This window comes from Macaca fascicularis, chromosome 17 (assembly GCF_037993035.2).
Source record: "Macaca fascicularis isolate 582-1 chromosome 17, T2T-MFA8v1.1".
Taxonomy (NCBI): domain Eukaryota; kingdom Metazoa; phylum Chordata; class Mammalia; order Primates; family Cercopithecidae; genus Macaca; species Macaca fascicularis.
Window position 1 is genome coordinate 9837066 of NC_088391.1, and position 18746 is coordinate 9855811.

At 45.2% G+C, this 18746-nt stretch overlaps 1 protein-coding gene across 1 annotated transcript in view; it reads right to left on the bottom strand.

The window, feature by feature from the left end:
* Positions 1 to 16615: 16615 nt before the first annotated feature.
* KATNAL1 (katanin catalytic subunit A1 like 1) overlaps positions 16616 to 18746 on the bottom strand; it is a 244990-nt gene continuing 242859 nt past the window's right edge. The window contains exon 13 of the transcript XR_012426789.1: positions 16616 to 16873. The gene's annotated coding sequence lies outside the window, so the exon portion shown is untranslated. The remainder of the gene's footprint in view (positions 16874 to 18746) is intronic.

An 18746-nucleotide genomic window follows, 5' to 3' on the forward strand; every position in this document is an offset into this window, starting at 1 on the left:
AGGCTGAAGTAAGAAAGTATTTCTGTTTAATGCTTGATTTTCCTCCAAATAAAGTTTATATGTCCTAAGCACTTTAAATTATGCTTTGTCTTAAGTATTTTTAAATAGCTTTCAACCAGTTCCCAATACTTTTCTTTAGAGTGTATATAATTTCCATGCGGTTTTAAAAAAGGAAGAAAAACACAAATTGTTACTGAGTTTATTTAGGTAACGCTCACAAGTGTTTTCTTTTGGTCAACGTAATGATAAACTGTCTCCAATATTTATAGATGTCCTGTGCTCAAGGTTTTTGTTTTTCTTGTAGTATCTACAGGGATGAAAATCTTAAATATGCAATAAGATTTGTAAACAATTTATTTGCTGTGTATTGAGTTGCATTTATCAAATCGAGTTTAAAATGCACCAAGTGAAACAAATTAGGTTAGAATGAATCCATTTAGGAACTTTATTTCATTTGAATTACAGACTCATTATGAAGTCAGAACGCTGCTTGTTTGATCCATTACAACTTCTAAGACAAGATGGTGTGGTCCCCAACAAACTGATCTCTGGTTCCTTCAGAAACCCTCTCCCCTTTCTCTTCACTGTCTTCTGTAGCCCTTAGCAACTGACATTGATAATTACTCTTTCCGTTCAGTTCAACCAAATTTATTGGGTGCCAGGCTCCGTGTGTGGTGGGTTTAGGGTGTGAGTCTGGTGTTTTCTATAACATGCAGTGAGAGGTGTGTCTCATAGAACTTGGCGTTACCAAACTCCTTAAGTTATGTTGATTGTCTATAGCATTAGTAATTTATTGTTTACAGATCATTTTCCACTAATACATTGTTCCCTCAAAGCTGGCTGCCTTGGTCGATTACCCTCATCTCATTATATCGAGAGGAAAAGAAGCTTGAGAGGTGCAGGAACACTCCTGAGTCCAGTCATATGAATACAAATATCAGAAACAAAGTCCATGGGGACACAGACCCCACTTCCTCCCCAGCCTTCTCTCTCTGTTGCTCTCTGGCAGCCCGTGCTCTGGCCCACCTGAATTCCTTTCAGGTCCTCAGACACACCCACTTTCTATCACCTGCACACTCCTGTATTCATATCCGCTGATCTGTCTGCCCAGCACTGACCTCCTGCCCTCGCCTCATTTAGGGTTGCAAATAGCTACCTCTTCTCTCTGCCTTTCCCCACCCAGACACCCCTGCACCCCACACGAATTACTTGTTGAAACAGAGCTTCTGGCTGCGCGCAGTGGCTCACGCCTGTAATCCCAGCACTTTGGGAGGCCAAGGTGGGTGGATCACCTGAGGTCAGGAGCTCAAGACCAGCCTAGATAACATGGTGAAACCCCATCTCTACTGAAAATACAAAAAATTAGCTGGGCGTGGTGGCGTATGCCTGTAATCCCATCTACTCTGGAGGCTGAGGCAGGAGAATCGTTTGAACCCAGGAGGTAGAGGTTGCAGTGAGCTGAGATGGTGCCACTGCACTCCAGCCTGGGCGACAAGGGTGAAACTCCATCTCAAAAAAAAAAAAAAATAGAAATAGAGCTTCTTCAAGGACAAGGAGCATGCCTGCTTCTCTTCTGCTGTCTTTGAGATTGGGATGCAGCAACCAACACGGTAGCTCCCCGGTCAGTATTTGTTGAATGAATTTCTGAAGGGGTGAATTGATGGGAGATGAAATGACAGGGTTGCTTTGACTTTGCTTCTATAGTCACCTAAGCTCTTGCACACCCAGCCCTGCACCAAAGCAGTTGCAGGGGATCGGGAGACAGAATTCCTCTCTTCAATGCCAACCACCCCAAGACTTGTGCCTAGAATGAGTTTGGACACAATACATTCAGCTAATGATGATAGAATGTCTCTGGTGCATAATGACTAAGGAGTAGAGTACAAGGCAGGGTTAAAAAACAAATGAAATCAAAAGAAGCAAAATAGCCTCCAATGGTCTTGCAAATACAACTCAACCTGCGTGAAAATCAATGAGAAAAAAAATCATTTGTCATGAAAATGATGGAGGCATATTCACAGCTGGCCAGTACTGTACAGACTCCTTCAGATCACCTCAGCCAACCCTGTGCTCGGGGCTGATCCCACAGCGTCAGTCCCAGGGCTCCTCATCCCACACTGTGGCCCTTGAAGGTGGCCTTGAGGCCTGACCCCCAGGCGCTCCTGCTTTGAGTGATGCTTTGTGATTACGTCTTGTCCGGACCATATACAGCATGCCCAGTTAACTTTGAATTTCTGATAAACAACAAATAACGTTTAGTGTGTATCCCAAATATTGTATGCTCCTACTAAAAAAGTACTTGTTGTTTATCTGAATTCAAATTTAGCTGGGCTTCCTAGCTTTGGTTCTTCTTGTTTTGGTTGTGATTTTTGTTGCCTATGGCAATCCTAGCTCCTGGAAAGATTCTGGGTGTCTGGCAAGGCACTTCCTGTCCCCACATTGACTCCAATCCTCAGGACGCTCCATGGCTCTGCCTCCCACCTAGGGTCCCCTTTCCCCTCCTGACAATCTGGACCAGGCTTTCTCTCCACCTTAGGCTGCCAGCAAATGCCTGGCATCCACATCCAACCCACCAGCCACAGACCTCCCGAACTGCAAGAGAATACTTCACCCTTTGAATTTCTAGAATCTATTTTTCTATTTTTCTGGCCAATTCCTTTGCTTCTCAGTTTTTGGGTTTTTTGTTTGTTTGTTTTGTTTTTTGTTCTTTTTTCTCTTGCTACTTTTCTAAAACTCTGTATTTAAATGGTAAAAAAGTCTTTTTTTTTTTTTTTTTAAACACATGCTGGTCAGGGCTCATAAGTATGTTTACTTATTTCTGGGCTCAGTATATACCTATCCCAGAACACCACTCTGGAAAGTGGATTTTCACATCAGTTCCTGTTTTGTGTGTGTGTGTGTGTGCTCCCACGCGCACGCATGTGTGGTTAGAGCTGATCCTTTCTCACGATACCTAAGGCCCTCATAAAGTCAGTGATGTAAAACTGGACCCAGCGGCAGAGCCAAACCACACAGAGACGTTTCACAATCTCACGGCCCAGAAGTCAGAATTCTGTTTTCAATACTATCAGCGGCCATTTACGAAGGGAACCTCCCTGGAAAATTCCAGTGCATGCCTGGCTTCCTAGATGACTAAAGGACAAAAATGGCCCTACGGTGTTTGGGATCTAAGTGAGGAGGTGTTTGGGCTGCCTTAACGTCAGTTTCCCATATGGAACTCTATTCCTGAGTAGGACTGACAAAACCAGGTTCCTGGGACCTTGTAGACAAAATGTAAGATGCATCTAAAATGTATTTTTCTTTTTAATTTTGCCATCATCAGATTTGCTTTCCTGAGGTTTAGCTCATTCCCTCCTTTCAAATCTTCATTGTTATCTACAAGGTAAAGTCCAAACTCCTGAATGTGCCTTCAAGACTGTCTGTGTTGGGCCCCTCCTCTTTCACGCCTCCGGCACCGTCTTCCACGCATCTCCTGGCTCTACCGATGCTGCCAGGAGGAATTACACAAATCCACACCCCACAGCCCTGTCTCTATTCTTACCGTTTCCTCAACCTGGAGCTCTTCTGCCCTTCTCCAGCCACCAAAATCCCCTTGCTCTTCAAAAAGTCATCACAGCTGCTGCCTCTTCGGGAAGCCTTTATCCATCCCTGCACCCATCACAGATGATTCTTTCCTCCTAACGCCTTGCACAAGTGGCTGCAGCTTTTCCCAGTTAACTGATGCATTAGGTTTCTAGGAACATCCCTCTGTCTTTCATTAGACCTCAGTTCTTCAGGTGTAGGATCAATGACCCATTCTTCATCCTTCCCCCTCCCAAAACTCCCCCTAGGCTTTCCAAATGGTGACTGTGGAGTAAATATTTGTTGAATAATTTTGTTGAATTTTCACCCAGTCAACCCCGAATAGAAAAGGCAGTTCCCACTGGGATAGGTTAGGACACCTGGGATTTTTTCAGACCCACAGGATGCAAAAGGATGCTGGGAGATTACCTCATCTATCTCTGCCTCCAGGCAAGTTCAGCAAAGCCCAGACAGGGAGGCTGAGCCTCGGACTGCTTGCTAAGGAAGGAGGGGGAGTCATGGTGCCTCCCTAATACTCCTTGGCAGGAAATCCTCCGTGCAATCCATCTTCAAGCCTGTGTGTTGGTCATTATTGTTACAGCAGCACTTTAGCGGCTGGTTTTTATTATTACAGGATTAACTGAGATTGCTGTGTCTGCCCCCAGAGGCTTTTTAAAGCAACTGTTTTAAAATTGAAAGCACCGTTGGAGAGTAGCTCTAATAAAATATGCTTGGTGGGTGCATCCTATTTAGCAAAGTTTCATACCTCCAGCCCCCAGGACTGGTAAAAATTAAAGATTTTCCCATACTTCAGCATTAAAAGAAAACCCAGCTGTGATTTTGTACTCCACGTTTATTTGGAATCGCTCTGTCATTATGAAAAACGGGAAAGGGATAATGTCTAACACTCCTTTCTTTCCCATTTTCTTTTACATGGCTAATGGAACCAAATTTCTTGTAAGATGGCTTTTCTTTAGCACTAACTCCCAAGCAATGGATCTTTCCCTGAAATGTGTGAGCGTTGGTGGCAGGATTCGTTTAGAGAATCTCTACATCATTAATTTAAAAGATTGCCGGCCGGGCGCGGTGGCTCAAGCCTGTAATCCCAGCACTTTGGGAGGCCGAGACGGGAGGATCACAAGGTCAGGAGATCGAGACCATCCTGGCTGACACGGTGAAAGCCCGTCTCTACTTTAAAAATACAAAAAAAACTAGCCGGGCGAGGTGGCGGCGCCTGTAGTCCCAGCTACTCGGGAGGCTGAGGCAGGAGAATGGCGTGAACCCGGGAGGCGGAGCTTGCAGTGAGCTGAGATCCGGCCACTGCACTCCAGCCTGGGTGACAGAGCGAGACTCCGTCTCAAAAAAAAAAAAAAAAAAAAAGATTGCCAAGCTAAATACAATGAAGGCATAATGCGGTGGGGCAGGAGGTGGACCACCCACTAGGGAAGCCAGAAGGGTGACTGGCCCTGTTCTCCCAAGAAGACAGGAAACACTTTATTCCTGCTTTTATATCCAGCCCCCACCCGCCACCCACCCCAAACCCCCATGCCCTTCCCTGCCAAACAAGCTTATCCTCTGCCCCTAGGTATTCCTCACAGACCTGCTGTCAGGTGACAACACCCGACCACTAGGAGCCCTGACCCTGACTTTGTCTAATCCCATCAATCAGCCATGATATTTGAGGTCATTGCTGGCCACGTGTCAGTTTGTGCAGAGTGGGGTGAAGACAGTTGGCTCTGCCATCAGAAGCTCCAGGGTTTGAACCCCACATAGTAAACTTACTCGTTCTTTAATGCTGGATAAGTTACCTTAGCTCTTGAGCCTCAGTTTTCTCACCTATAAAATGGGAATAAAAATAATGACCTCATTAGGTTGCTGAGCAAAGCGAGCTCATGTATATAAAGCACTGAGCATGGCAGGTCCTTCTGAGCAACTCCTACCCTCCCTACTTACCCCCAGATGCAATCTGCATGTGGATGCCACGGTCAACGCTACATACAAAAGGAGGAGAGTGATGGCTTCAGCGCTGTGTTGGAGGGCAATCCAGTGGGCCATATTTGGTGAAATAAAGAGGGAGGTCCCTTCCAGCACCTGTAAAATCCCTGCACATTGACTGCCTCTGGTGCCTCTCAGGCAATAGGTTCTGGCATGTGCAAGAAGCTATGGAGAGTAAACTCCCCGCCATGCTCATCCTGGATGTTCTGCACCCAAGCCATTTTCTGAGGGTGGTCAGGGAGAAGTCCCGCGCTGCTTGGATTTTTTACATCTGCCTGTGCTCAGTCCATGCCCTCCTGCCTGCTGCAGATCTTGGTTCAGCAGGGAAAATGTGGCGACCACAGCTTAATTGGTTGAAGATGGAGGCAGCAACCCTGCCCTACCCTTGAAGATCTCCGAGTACTCTAAGACTGAGAATAGCGCAAAGGTTCCAGTGGCTTCCAACCTCATCCAGGGTAAAAATGGTGTGGAGCCCTCCCCCACCCACCATCCTTATGTCTCTGATCACATCTCCTGCTGGGCTGCCTCACTGTGCTCACAGGGGAACCCATTCCCCATTGCTTTTTCTAGAACATTCTAGAGCATCTTCTGCCTCACAGGCTTTGCATTTGCTGCTCTGTCTACCTTCCCCCTCCCTCACTTCGTTTTCCCTGTGGCATATCTCACTGCCTCTATCCTACCGTTAGAATATTAATTTACAGGGGCTACCTCAAGAGATCACCCTCTAAGTTAATATTCTAACAGTGGGGTCCCTCTGGTCTTTAGTACCCAAACTTCAAAGAATATACACATTTCTCAAAGCAGTATTTTCTTCAGTCTACAGTAATAAAGGAAAAATGTACACATATGTCCTGCTAGCTCAATGTGACATCTTTAATAAAATGATGTGCAGGAGAATCTCCAGTTACAATTGAAATACAATTGGTAGAATGTCAGAAGTGCATGCAGGTGTTTTGAAAGGCAAGCTGCGTGACAGCAAGGACTGTGCATCTTAAGGTTTCTCCTTTCTCCAGTCTCAAAATTCTTTGCTTAGTGAATAGCAGTTCATTTCAGCAAATTGCTTTTTTTTACTCTAAAAATAAAAAGTTCCTGTAAATTTTACCCGTATTTTTGCTTAAAAGTATTGAATTCCTGGCTATATGTCTTATTTATTTGCCAGGACTCACCTTAAAGGTAAAGCTATGGGCCGGGCGCAGTGGCTCACACCTGTAATTCTGGCACTTTGGGAGGCCGATGGGGGTGGATCACCTGAGGTCAAGAGTTCAAGACCAGCCTGGCCAACACGGCAAAACCCCATCTCTACTAAAAGTACGAAATTTCGCTGGATGTGGTGGGCGCCTGTAATCCCAGCTATTTGGGAGGCTGAGGTAGGAAAATCACTTAAACCCAGGAGGCGGAGGTTGCAATGAGCCAAGATCATGCCACTGCACTCCAGCCTGGGCAACAGAGCAAGACTCTGTCTCAAAAGGAAAAAAAAGGTAAGGCTACGTATGGCATGGTGTGCAAACTGATTTGTTGCTGCACACAGGATGACTGTTAACAACCTTGTTAATTGATTAGAGACCAAGACAAGTGATGATTTAGGCATTCATAATAATATATTCTACGGGTGTTAACTGTGTTTAGGTTATCTGTTAGGGAAGTGACTAGAGGTTTTGGTGTTCTTGTAACACATCACCATTTCCTCCATTTAACATAAGAAGAAATGGACTTCCAGGCTGGGTTTTTGCACAGAATGTCTAATTTTCAGCAAAAGATTGCTGACCCTGAAACTGCCTTTGCAAAAATTATATGAGTGAGAAAATTATGACAGTAAAAGAGATCTGATTTAACTGACACCCCCATCTTGCCTTTCCCTTCATCATTCCTGGGCTTAGGCCAAGTTAGCTTTGAGACACATTTAGTTTACAGTTTAAATAATAACAGGCTTTCCCCCAAACTCAATTGCCTTTGCAAATCTAATGAAAGCCCATCAGGCTAGGGGGAAGAGAAGAGCCTGATTTGGGTAAGACGTAGACACAAATGATTGGCAGCCACTCCTGCAGATAACACCACTGTTGTAGATTTGCCTTTTGAGATATCTTTTCAGGATTTTTGCATGTCTGACACCCATGGCTCTACCTGGACCTGCCAGCCCCCCTCTGGTGACCCCCACTGGCAGCAATTCAGTGCTAAAGGAGAGCTTCAACCTCCTATGATTTCATCTCCACCCCAACAACTGGCAGCGAGCACCCACCACATAGTCACTTCCACCCCTTTTCACAAACTGCCTTTGAAAAACCCTTAGTTAGGAACTAAGAGACTTTGGGGAGATGGACTTGAGTACGAACTCCATCTCCTACATGGTGTGGCCAGACTTGCATCTATTAAACTTTTTCTTGACTGCAATGCCGTGGTCTTTGTGCAGCAGGCAGGAAGAGCCCATCAGGCAATTACAACTTGAGAGGGGAAATGCCTGTGTTGTCCTTATTTGTTTTGCTTGATGTCTATCTACCTTCACTAACATGCAAGATCCATGTGAGCAGGACCTTCGATCTGTTTTGCTTCCTGATGCTTCCCGGAACATCGTAGGAGCTCAGTAGGTCCTGGTGAAGGCGAAATCTGTCTCTGGCACATTGGACTCTAGGAGGAGGTATCTTAGAAGGGATCGGCTACCTCTGGACTTAGCACTGGCCACTATTTGGACTCATACTCTCTGCATAGGCCACACTGAGGGGAAGTGTGGGAGGGGAAGACTGAAAAATCTGTGTAGCTCTGTGGCTTGCAGAAGATTCCCAAGGACCACAGGTCATACCTCATCCAAGCAGAGTTGCCATTGTATCCAAGCAAAGTTACCATTGTAGCACAAAAGCTCTAAAAGTGTATGTAAACTAGAGCAAGGAGGCTGCTAACATAAACTGAGTACCCACCATGTGAAGCAAGGATAGACACTGTATGCACACATCGTGCAGTAGGCTGCTTGTAAATGGCTCCTAATGATCCCTGCCTCCTGGCATTCACACTCTTGTACAATCCCCTGCTTTTGTGAGCAGACTGTGCCTTGCTTCACAATAAAATAGGGCAGATGAAATGGGTTGTATTTCTGAGGTCAGGTTATCAAAGGCTGTGACTTCCTTTTTGCTGGAATTCCTTTTCCCTCTGGCTCTTTTCTAGGACTTGCTCTAAGGAAATAAGCTTCGCTGTTGTGAGCTGCCCTCTGGAGACTCCCACAGGGCAAGGAATGAGGACCATCCCCAGCCAACCGCCATAAGGACCTGAGGCCACAGATATTGTTTGACCATATCTATTCAGTCACAGTGAAACCCTACTAGGTAGGGTTGGTCTAACCTAACACACCAGTGCTTTGCTGGGGAACTTCCCAGAAGAAGTTCACGGTCCTGGGCATGAGTCAGAGGGAGGAGGCCCAAGAGAACCTGAGGCCTGCTAACAACCACATGAGTGAGTTTGCAAGCAGCTCTTTCCCCCAATGAACGTTGAGATGACTGCAACCCGGAAGACACCTTGACTGTTGTCTAGGAGCCACTGAGTCAGAGGACCTGTTAAGCTGCACCAAGATTCCTGAGCCACAGAATCTGAGATAACCCATGTTGTTGTATTAAGTTACTAAGTTTTGGGGTCATTGGTTATACAGCAATAGATCACTAATACACATTATTTCATTGAGTCTTCATGCAACTCGCTTAACAGGTGAGGACACTGAGGCTCAAGGTCACACAACAGCTAGACCAAGATTCAGCCCCCAAACAGTCTAGGGTCTCATGCTCTACTTCTTTCCCACAGTCCCATTCCTCCTGCAGACCTTGATCGTGGGCATGGCAGGAAGGCCCCTGGGAGTCTGTTCTCTGGAGTATCCTGAGCCTTTCCACGGTCATTTTCACCGATTCCTGGTTGTCTGTCTCACTGCAGCATGCAACATAAAACCACATGCATGTCTTCAGAATCTTTCAAACACCAGGTTCAGCCCTTCAAACAAGGCTGCGCAACTTCAGGGGATGAAGTCTATTTTTATTTTTAGGAAGCCATCTGCCTTCCCTTTAGTTTAGAAATTTGACCAGAGCTGGAAAAGAATAAATAAATATTCGGGAATGGTGTGCAGTTGGGCAAGTTTCTCTCTCACACATCTGCAATCTCTTATTTTGTCAAAGGGACCCTACCAAGGATAAAGGAGGAATAAAGGATCAGTCTATTACTAATTATCAATACCTACAGTAAGGGCTCAGTGAAGCGGCATTAGTGCCAGGCTTGTAGAAGACACTCCTGGGGCCTGATGCCACAGGCAGTGAAGTGAAAGTGAGCCACCCTGGCCGGCGGGCTTGGCCTCTAGAGGTCCCTTTCCCTCCCTCAATTTGCAGAGGTGCATATTGCCCAGGTCATTGCATGAGGTCTCTTCCCCATCCCAGGAATTTGATCACTTTCAGTGTCCCCTCGTCAGAGGGCAGTCTTGGCCAGCATTGCCCCTGCTCTTGCAGAACGACTTGGCAATTGGGTGGGTTCCATCTGCACCAGACAGGAATCATGTCCTCAGCCTAGCTCCTCATCCGAGAATAAAATCCTGAACTGGATAGCTTTTATTGTTTCTTAAGGAAAAATCTGCACTAACAAATGAAATTAAGTAATACAACCTGGCTAATTAGCCAACATCAATCACAATATAGACTCAAAATGGGTCTCTTCTACAATGGTAGAAACATAGACCAGAATCACCCAGAAATATGTCTCCTCCACATTCTTCTGGGATGAGCTGCCCTTCCTACTCCATTTTCACATATACACGCTTGTTCTTGTGGAGAAGGTAGGGAAAGACTCCTCCTTCAGGCTTACTCTCAGGGCCGTGAACTCTTTCTGGGAAATTCCCCAGCAAAGCACTGTTATGATAAGTCAGATCAACACTACCTAGTAAGCTTTAGTTGTGTCCAAATAAATACAGTCAATCACTATCTATCCAGGAAGGGCGAGGTTATATAAGATAGAGTTTAGGGTTGTAAATAAATAAAAACTAAAATTAGCCTAACAAAGCTAACACGCTATTTTACCCAAGGACAAATTTTTCATTGACTACATGATAATCACACAGAAATGCAATGTATGAGTGCGATGGGTGTACTAACAAATAAGTGGTTGACCTGCTACAAGTGTTTACAATTTTTACTGTGTATTTGTAATCAAACACGGTGGTCCCCATTTTCTCTACTGTGATATGCATTTTAATAATTAAGCAAAAGACAAAGGTAGAGGTTAACTCTATAGACCTGGGTTCCACAAACCCCCACTCTGTCTCCCTGGCTCTGTCGTCTGGGCAGGGAGAACTCACTGTAGCAGAAAAGCTTGTCCTCAAGGGCCTGGGCTCGGGGAGAGATACACCCAGGGAATGAGAGAGGTCATGATCAGTGGCCTTGGAGGTAAAAGAGAGGGAAGAGGCAATGTGGACTGATCAGGGGCCTAGAGAAGGAGGCCAGGACAAGGCCCTTCTGGGAACAGATACCAGAAGCATAAATGGGCTACTATTGAACAGACAGAACAAGCACAGGGGTAACCGGAGGCGGGACTCAGGCAGCTAAGAAAGTTCAAACTGGAAGAACAGACACCATGACAAGGGCAGGTCACAACCCAAGCCAGGTGAGCAGTGGAGACTTGGTCGTAGCCAATGCAAGTCACACACGGAGGGAAGATTAAGGAGCAACAGGCGTGAGCCTTTCTGAAGTGTTTGAGGTCCAAACATTTCTGTCCCACTGCAGAAACACCAGTAGCCAGTAACCAATAGAACAATCAGGAAGTAGTATGTGCAGTGAGATGATTCCAAGTTTGAACTGGCCATGAGCCAGATATAGGGTAGCTACCTAGCTCAGTGACCTTAGCTAACCTTAAGCCACTTAGTAAGCCTCCATTTCCTCATCTGTAAAATGGAGGTAATAATAATAGCTAATTTATTGATTTGCTGTGATGATTCAAGAAGAGAATGCATTCAATGAATGTGCTCCCAGCACACAGTCAGTGCTTGACAAACAGAAAGTGTAGATGCCATTCCTATGAACAATAAACCCAAGAATGGCTTGCAACGCTGATCTAGTTCCGGGGTGGAGAGGAAGCCAAGTTGGACGTCTGTTGCCAGATGCCCGGTGATGCCTTTAAGATGCTGTGAGCAGGAGTCTTTTACAAGCTAGCTTGAGAGTTCTCCACAAAGCAGAATTAATTAGGTCATCCTTGTGATGCGCCCCATATTCCTCACCCTTGTCTTGATGCCTGAGCTTCCAGAAACCTCTTCCCCTGACTTCAGGCATCTGTCCAGGTCGGTTGGCCGCCCCCCAGATTTCCTGATGCTCTGCTCCCTGTCGGAACTTGGAACACCTTTCCCATCTATGTCCCAGGCCTGAAGTCATAGGAACTCTGGCTACAAGGCCCTGTGTATGTGTGAAGGGGGATTACCTGCATGGTCAAAATAGCACATAGATTGGGGACAGTCCACCCAGGAGTGGTAGAACAAGGCATAATTCAGAAGTGAATTCTGAATTTCAAACATCCTGTGTTCCAGGATGTAGGTAAAGAGAAGCAGGATAGGGGATGGAGAAGGTGACCTTTGACATGTAATGAGTCAGGAAGACTCATCCTAGGATGGGGTGGGGATGGCTTCATGTTCCAGGGTGCCCCAGAAAGGCTGGGCCTGTGTCTGTCCCTCAAGGCCCAGCAACTCCTGGGACTAGGTTGTCAGTACTGGAGTGTGCCACTATTGGCCAATTTAGGGGAGGAACCCTTTCCTAACGCATCTCTTTCACAGCCACCCACATCTTCCCAGGGCCTCCAGCAATAAAGTCCTCCCTCTTCAGACTAGCAACCAAGCTTAAAATTCAGACCCAATTCAACTCAGTCACACTAAAGCATGTGTAATAATAATAGCTGATGCTTAGTGAGAACTTACTGTATCACAGGCAGATGTTTGCTCAAATCATTGCATGTAATCCTCAACATAGCTCTAAAAGCTAATACCTGCATCGTACGGGTGAAGAAACTGAAGCTAGAGAGGTTAACTAAATTGTCCAAAGTTCACAGTTCATAGTAGAACAGAGATGAAAATCCAGGTTTGGTTGACACCAGACGTCTCCCTTTTAAGCACACTATCCTGTCTCTCTAACACAACGAACTGACATTGGATGATTTGCAAGAGGGCTTTGATGGGCAAGAGGGCTTGAGATAGCATGGATGGTGGGTGCCCGAAGGTAGGAGGGAGTAGAAAATGAACACTCACATGCCAAAGCTAAAGCCTCTGGCTTTCCAGTTTGCTCAGACCTCCATCCATGTGCCTCTGGCTAGGCATGTCTGAGAGGAAGTACCCAAAGATGGTTTAAGCTAGGGGCTCCCAGATGCTTGTAAGGCTGGGCCACGGTTCATACCCAGACCAACAATTATACCCACAGCCAAAAAGAAACCACTAGCCATGTCTCCTCCCACCTACACAAGCTGTGATCAGCAAGTTGGCACCATAAAGGCTGCAGAGACAGCATCTTGCAAATGAAGAAAGGTCAGACCCAGGTATTCTGAAGCCTAAGGACAATGGGCTTTCTACTATTTTTTAAAAATTATCAGGCAAACAAGTAATCATTTCATTTAAAATTTGAAAGCTTCAGGAGAGTAAGCCATGCAAATACATGCAAAGCATATTCTCTTACTCTTTTAAGCCCTCCCAAGCATGACCACTAGTTAAAGATGGTTGAAAGCCCATGTGCTGACTGCTTGGAGACGTTGCCTGGTGACCTTTCGGAACAACGAGCTTCAAACACCAAGCAACGTCATACCTAATAACAGGCTGTATTTCCAAACATTCATTTGTAAACAGGATGCTTTCTCCAAGCACACAGTGCTGGTTCAACACCAGGCTAGCCCACAGAAGCCCATGTGCCCACATTAACTCTAGCACACAACATCTGAAGTCTATGCTAAATATTTTGTAGGGATCAGCATAGCCACGGAATTTGGACTTTGCTCTAAATGTACTGGGAAGCTGTGAAAAAATTTTCTTCTGGAGAGTTACCTAATGAAAGTGATGCTTTGCAGCAGTTGATCTGAATGTAAGTTGAAGCAGAGAGACTGGTAAAGGTGACATTGCAAAAATCCAGTTTTGAGTTGATAAAGGATTAAAGTAGAGTGACTGCAACTGAAATATATAACAATTTATTTACATTGATTAATTAAACTAATTTTTAGTTAGCATTTGCTATGTGTCCTGGAGATTCACTCATTCATTAGACAAACATATATTGAACACCTACAATGTGGAGAGGACTGTGCTAGGCTCTGGAGATACAGTGGTCCCTAGCCTTATACAACTTTGCAATCTAGGCTGGGTATGGTGGCTCACACCTGTAATCCCAACACTTTGGGAGGCTGAGGCGGGTAGATCACCTGGTCAGGAGTTCGAGACCAGCCTGACCAACATGGTGAAACCCCATCCATACTAAAATACAAAATTATCTGGGCATGGTGGTGGGTGCCTGTAATCCCAGATACTACTTGGGAGGCTGAGGCAGGAGAATCTCCTGCGCCTGGGAGATGGAGGTTGCAGTGAGCCAAGATCACGCCATTGCACTCCAGCTTGGGCAACAGAGCAAGACTCCGTCTCAAAAAACAAAACAAAACAAATATTCAACTTTGCCATTTAGAAAGGAATAGAGATATTAAAACTTACAATTACCAGTGTGAGGCATGTTAGAAAGAGGAAGGTCAAGATGCAATGGAATTGCACAACAGGAGATTCAGTGGTGTGGATGATGATTGTGAAAATCAATCTTCCCCAAGGAAGTAGGACTTAAACACACATGGGAAGACTGAAGTGACGGCAGTCAGAATTAGAAGGGAGAGAGGAATATTTCCTACAGAGGGAACAATAAGTGCAAAGGTCAGGAGGTAGAAGAGAGTCAGCCATTTTGAAGAACTGAAGGACCCTTTAATGTGGGAGGAGAAAGCAAGCCAGAAAAGCTGGAAGCAGGTGCCAGATTGTGAAGGGCTCTGTGAACCATGGAAAGGAGTTCTTTTGCAATACCTAGGATTCCTGTAGTTTTAAACAGTATAGTTACACAGGAAGCGTTAGAGGAGGTGAAGGTTTGGTGGGGAAAGTTATGAGATCAGGTGGACAGGTTGAGTTCAGCACCTGCAAGATGAACTGGCAGGGACATGAGGCAGGACTGCAGAGATGAGCCTGGAAGTAAGGTCATCTGAGCCCATGATAAGGTTCTAGAGATTATCAGCATGGAGCTGAAAACTGGGGTCACCAAGGAGGGTGGGGTCACAGGGGAGGATGGGGTGCCAGGGAGGGTATTAAGGAGAAAGGGCTCCAGAGACAAGACAAAAAAGGCTGGGCAGAAACTAGTGTCTGGCAGGAGATAGGAAGGGGGCAAAGGTGACTATGCTTGTCCTGGTGACAGTTAGAATAATCTCATTGGCAGAGAGGGGAAAGTGAAGCGAGAAGCCAGAGCCAGATCAGTGGTAGCAAATCAGCAAGTGTTCAGCGATGACAGAGCTCTTCACAGCGAGTGTGTGTCTCGTGATGACAGAACTGTTCAGCCCTAAGGTGCTGCCCAGGCTCCTCCTCCTCTCAAGAGAGATGATTCATTGATGAACCGATACAGAGCCTGGCCATATTTAGTGAACACTTGCCACATGTCAGTCACTTTCCCCAGCTCTAGAGATAAAGGAACAAATCAGATAGAGTTACTCCCCCAAGGAAACCCAACCTAGATGGGGGAGATAGGCATGAAATGATCCATGCAATGTGACTGGGTTGATCATAGACACACATGCTGGTAACATCATTAAAGTCATGAAGGGAATAGTGGCTCCTCCACTTCCTAGAAGGAAATGTACTCTGGTGTCTGTGTTTGTTTACTAGGACTGCCATAACAAAATATCACAAGTTGGGTGGCTTATAACAACAGAAATTTATTCTTTCACTGTTCTGGAAGCTAGAAGTCTGAAATCAAGGTGTTGGCAAGGCCATGCTCCCTCTGTAGGCTCTAGGGAAGACTCTTTCCTTGTGTCATCCTAGATTCGGGTGGCTCCTGGCAATCCTTGGCTTTCCTTGTTTTATGGCAGCATAACCAATCTCAGCCTCTGTCTTTGCGTGGCTTTCTTCACTTTGTGTCTATTCATCCAAATCTTCCTCTCCTTTCCCTTATAGAGACATCAGTCATTGGATTTAAGGCCCACATTAACTCAGTATGACCTCATCTTAACTTGACTTACTCAAAGACCCTATTCCAAACAAGGTCCCATCCACAGGTACCAGAGGGTAGAACGCAAACAGATCTTTTTGAAGGAAATAATTCAACCCACTAAGCATCCCTCTCTTTCCAGCGCCAAGGTCTTCGAAGAGGGTCTTTGCTAAAAGGAAATATGATTTGTATCTGATATATGGCCCTAAGGTCAATTTTGGGAAAGGATTTCACAGTTCATGATTGCTTTCATAAATTCCTTTCAATTAGTATGTGAATCTTATAGTATCTTATACTCTGTTATAGGGTCTATTGAAGCCTCTCTCCTTCCAAAGGAGAAAATCAAATTACTTTACCAGGAGAAATTCTAAAATAGAGTTAATTTTTAATCATATATGTCATGAAGCCTTGATATAGATGACTTTTCCTCAGCACATTAAGAATTCTCCAAGAACTGATACACCTTTATGGAGAAAAATTTAGCAAGGCCGATCAAATTTTAAGATATATCTGCCCCTTGAATCACCTGAGGTTAGGAGTTCAAAACCAGCCTGGGCAACATGGTGAAATGCCATCTCTATTTTAAAAAAGAAAAAAAATTAGCCAGGATGGTGGTGCATGCCTGTAATCTCAGCTACTTGGGAGGCTGAGGCAGAAGAATTGCTTGAACCTGGGAGGCGGAGGTTGCAGTGAGCTGAGATCATGCCATTGCACTCCAGCCTGGGCAACGAGTGAAACTCCGTCTCAAAAAATAAAAAATAAAAAAATAAAGATATATCTAGCTTTGACTCAGTGGATCTAATTATAAGAATTTATCCTACACATAGATAATTTCTTATACATGGAAAAGCAGCATAGTACAAGTTTTTTTTTTAATCACAGCATTTTTCACCTATACAAGACTAGTTAAATCAATAATAATACATTCAGACAATTAAATAGGATCATAAATAAGGAGTTTCCTTTCACAGGTAATACAAAGTCCAGAGACAGCTGGCCCAGCACAGATGCAACGGCTTTGCCCTGTCACCTTCCACTCCTCAGCTGGAGCATCCTGAGCGTGAACTAACTTCTTCATGCTCACATGGCTGCTGTGCCCTGGGCATCATAGCTGCTTTCTAGGAGGAAGAAGGAGAAAGGGGAGAAAGTCTATCTCTTTTTATCTGGAAAATTGCCTCTTTCCCAGAAGCTCCACCCAATACACTCATGCACATAACTCAGTGACCACACCCAGGTATGCAGCCACCCTATGTACAAGGGAAGTTGCAAGTTGCAATCCCTAACAAATTTGAGGTCAAGAAACAGCAACTAACAGTCATTAAGAAGAAAAAGGCAGCTCTGTATGTATTGCTACGAGTCTGGCGCCAATACATACTGTTAGGAAACAAATAAACACAACAGGTGCAGCGCAATGTGAACAGTATTCTACCATGTATATGTAACCGGTACCCCCCTTTTTCTAAAAAGTAGTTTAATGATATTTTCTCTCTTCTTTTCTCATTTCCCTAGTTCCCCACTTCCTACTTAGCCCTTTAGAAATGCAAATATAGCCTTTTACCCCATCCACCTTCACCAGAGACTCCCTACAGGGCAAGTTCATCTAACTCCTTGAAAATTAATAGTTGATTTACAGACCAAAGTATGCCTGCTGCGGAACTCTCACCCCTCAGAAAGTTGCCTCAAGAGATACCGTTGATTTCTATGAAACTCCCCCCACCAGGAAACCGCCTCAAGAGGTATAAAACTCTCCCCCATCTGGGGAGTTTCTGGCCTAGTCCTGCCCACAAAGGGACCAGTAGTCACTGCATAGTAGATAAGTCACTGGAGCTAATACATAGACCCCGCCGCCTTGCTCACTGCCGTCCCCCGCCCCACCCTGCCTTTTAAAAGTGCCTGCTTTCTGCTCCAAAAGCGAAGTGGTACATTTAAAGGGGACACCTGTGCTTTTTCCCCTAAGCTAGCTTTGAAAATAAATCACTTTCTTTATGCCATACATTGCCCTTGTTAATAGGACTCTGTAAGCGGCGAGCAACTAACCTGCATTTTGGTTACAATTTTGGTGACCCATATAGGGAGTGCTGCCTGCCCTGGGTGATCCAAGCCTGTCAACTCAGTTTCACTACTGGGCAAGGGGTTGCCTGTGGGTCCAGATGCTCATGGCTAGCACACCCTATGATGGGAGTGTTAGAGAATTTCCCAGCAGCTGCCATAAGCAGTTTTGTTTTGGGGGAACATCTCTTTTGCCTCCAGGCACGACATTTGCTGCCTTCAGTGGTTCATTGGTACAAAGAAAGTGACCTCTAGAAGAAGAAAAAAAAAGCCAGCAAATTTTGGAACTGGGTAAGTTTGTTGGAAATGTGCCCAACCACCCTATACCTCTTTTGGGGTATTGCTAGGGCTGTGCTCTACTTAAGACTTGGCTGCTAGTGACACCATTTGAGCATTTTGTGCACTTGTATTTGTTGGTATCTGCAGTACCATAGGTGCTTTGCTCAGATCAGACTCGGAGACCCATGAAGCCCTTGAGAACTGCGGAAGGGAATTCAGGATCTCACCCAGTCCCCTTGCTTGGGACTCATTTGGAAGCAGGCTGTTTGTTTGCAAAGGTATTACTTTGTGTGTGGGCCCTGATCCCTACTTTATGGAAGATAAATGAGAATAGTGGGGGTAGCAGCCCCGCACTGTGTGGTAGCTATTAATAGAGGGCTCCAGAATTTCCTTTTGGTCACTACCTTCTTTCTTCTTCACCCTTCTTTCTCACACCCCACTTAGAAAACCTGCCTCCTACATGAAGGCGGGTTAGGTTGTATCTTCCTCTGTTTTCTTTTCTGCTTGTCTTTTTTGAGAGTATATGTGTGTGTTTATGTGTATGTATATGTATCGTGTTATGTATTTTAGCCACAAAGTACACACTGGCTTGAGGTTAGGGAGTACTCATATGTTAAGTGAATAAGCCCAAATACTTACCTTTAACAAATAAGCTGCCTTTAA